We start from the raw sequence: 2,958 nt of genomic DNA on the forward strand, positions 1-2,958 counted from the left end.
AAAAAAAAAAAAAAAAAAAAAAAAAAAATTTTTCTTTATCCTTAACAGTGTTCGGTCAACATACTGTTTCTAAACGTATTTAGGTTAGTTATCTTGTTTTCCTATCCCCTGCAGTATGGTTACATTAATCATATAATCAGGCAGGTTTTTTTTTTTTTTTACTGTTTATGTTCCATTTTGAGTTCCCTCACCTTTTGGATTATTTTAACTATATTTTGTATATGTGAAATATTACTGTGGTTCTAAAAATTAGGATTGTGAGAAATATCACTCCCCCATCATCCCTGCTACACTGATTCCATTCCTCCCTTCTTTCCACCCTAATCTCACCCAACCCCTAGAGTTAACTAGTCTAATAATTTCTGATTTATTTTTTTCTCTTTTTTTTTTTTCTCGATCACAAGTGGGCAGATACATATATATTTTATCATATCCCCTTCCTTCTTACATGATTGGTGGCATACTATAGATTTTTTTTGCAATTTTCTTTTTCCACTTAATACGTCGTGGAAATCACTTCATGTGTATTCAAAGATATATTCCTCATTCTTTTATGCTTGGTATGGTTAACTCTATGGATGCACCACAATTTATTCAACCCCTCAGCTCTATGAAAATTGTTTGCAATATGTGTAAAGTATCACACTACAAATAGTTTTACATTGGATTGTTTATTCCGGAAGCGTTCTTTGTATTACTGGGACATATATTTCTTGTTCAATATATGTGTTGCAAAGGTTTCTTTCATTAAGTATCTTAGCCTGCCTCCCTTTCTTTCCATTTACTTTCTTTTTCTTTTCTTTCTTCTCCTTTTAATGCTATTATGCTCTAAATTTTAAAATAGCCCAAATTTGCCAGTGGCTCATCCCTTATTGCTATTTATTCTTCCTTCCTTTTGTCCCCCACGGCTTTTCCTTTAATTTAGGTGAAATTAACATAACGTAGCCATTTGTGCATTCAAAATGTTTTGCAACTGCCATCCTTAACTAGTTGCAAAACATTTTCAGCACCCCAAAGACAATTCATACCCATTAAGCAATCAGTTCCAACTCTCTTTCCCTATCTTTTCATTTTTGTTTTTTGGAGTTTTTTTGAGACAAGGTCTCACTTTGCACCCAGTCTAGAGTGCAGCGGCACAATCATAGCTCACTGCAGCCTCAAACTCCTGGCCTCATGCAGTACTTCCACCTTAGCCTCCCGAGCAGCTAGGACTAGAGGCCTATGTCCCTACACCAGGCTAATTTAAAAGAAAGGTTTTAGACACAGGGTCTTGCTATGTTGCCCAGGCTTGTGTCTTTCAATAAACAGATATTTAAAATTTTTAAGTCCAGTACATCAGTTTGAGTCTCTTATTTTTAGTGCTTATTACTAACTTAGTATTAAATCTTTGCTTCAAGTTTGCAAATAATAGTTTTCTAAGTTTTCTCCTGGAAGCTTTGGGACATAAATATAACTTGTATCTCAAATCATTTTCAAATGTAGTTGAAGTTATTTGTTTTCATGAATCTCCAGTTGTTCCAGAACCATTTGCTCAAAAGATTTTCTTTTCTACTGAAGTATCTAATGCCATTGTTGAAAATAAATTGGCCATATACATATGGATGTTTTTTGAACTCTGTTTTCCTTCTTTATGCCATTCTTTTCACTGAAGTTGAATAGTAAATCTTGAGATTAAGTAGTGTGAGTCCAAAATTTTGTTATTTCAAGGCTTTATAGAGGAAGGAGATGGCTACCCTGGTTCCTTTGTATTTTCACTTAAATTTTAGAACTATGTTGTCAATTTCCTAAAAAACCCAAATGAGAAATTGATTTTGATTACATCAAAACTATAGGTAAATTTAGGAGGAATTGACATCTTAACAGAGAGTCTACAGTTCTCCATTTATTAGGTCATCTATAATTTCTCATAGATGTCTTTTATAGTGTTTAGTATAGAAGCATACCTTGGGGCGGGCGCGGTGGCTCACGCATGTCATCCCAGCACTTTGGGAGGCCGAGGCGGGCGGATCACGAGGTCAGGAGATCAAGACCATCCTGGCTAACACGGTGAAACCCCATCTCTACTAAAAATACAGAAAATTAGCCGGGCATGTTGGCAGGCGCCTGTAGTCCCAGCTACTCAGGAGGTTGAGGCAGGAGAATGGCGTGAACCCGGGAGGCGGAGCTTGCAGTGAGCCGAAATCGTGCCACTGCACTCCAGCCTGGGCGACAGAGCGAGACTCCATCTGTTTTCAATATAGGAATATTATTAAAATTTAGCGTTTAATAAATTAGATAAAATTAAATTGTTAAATTTATTTTATTTGTGGTTTTGATGCTATTGTAAATGAATATGTTTAAATTTTGTTTTTCAGATTTTGTTACTATTATATGAAAACGGTAATATTTTCACATTGCAGATGCTTTCCAGTTGGGTTGTCTTCTTTTCAGTCTTAGGAGAAAATATTTAATTTCTTACCATTAAGAAAGATACTAGCTGTAATTTTTTTTGCAGATGCCCATTACCAAATCGAGCAAGTTTTATTCTAGTGCCAGTTTGCTGATAATTTTTATAATAAATATATGGTAAATTTACTGAATGTTTTTCTGCATTTATTAATATAATCATGTTTTCCCCTTTATTCTCTTATTATGGGAAACTGCATTGGTCAGCTTTTGGATGTTAGCCCAACATTACATTCTTGAATAATCCAATTGGTCACTGTTATCCTTCTTGTATGTATTACTGTATTCAGTTTTCTACTAGTTATTTAAGAGTTTTTCACCTATGTCTGTGATGGCCATTAGCCTGTGATTTCCTTTTTAAAAATTATTTTTGTCCGATTTTAGCATTAGACTTAATAAAATATATTTAGTATAGTGCTCTGTTTGCTAATACACTTGACCCTTGAACAATAGACATGGGGATTAGGGATGCAGACTCCCCCCTGCCACCCCATAGTTGACAATCTGTGGACC

This window comes from Rhinopithecus bieti, unplaced genomic scaffold, assembly GCF_001698545.2.
Source record: "Rhinopithecus bieti isolate Rb0 unplaced genomic scaffold, ASM169854v2 scaffold_13247, whole genome shotgun sequence".
NCBI classification, from domain to species: Eukaryota; Metazoa; Chordata; class Mammalia; order Primates; family Cercopithecidae; genus Rhinopithecus; species Rhinopithecus bieti.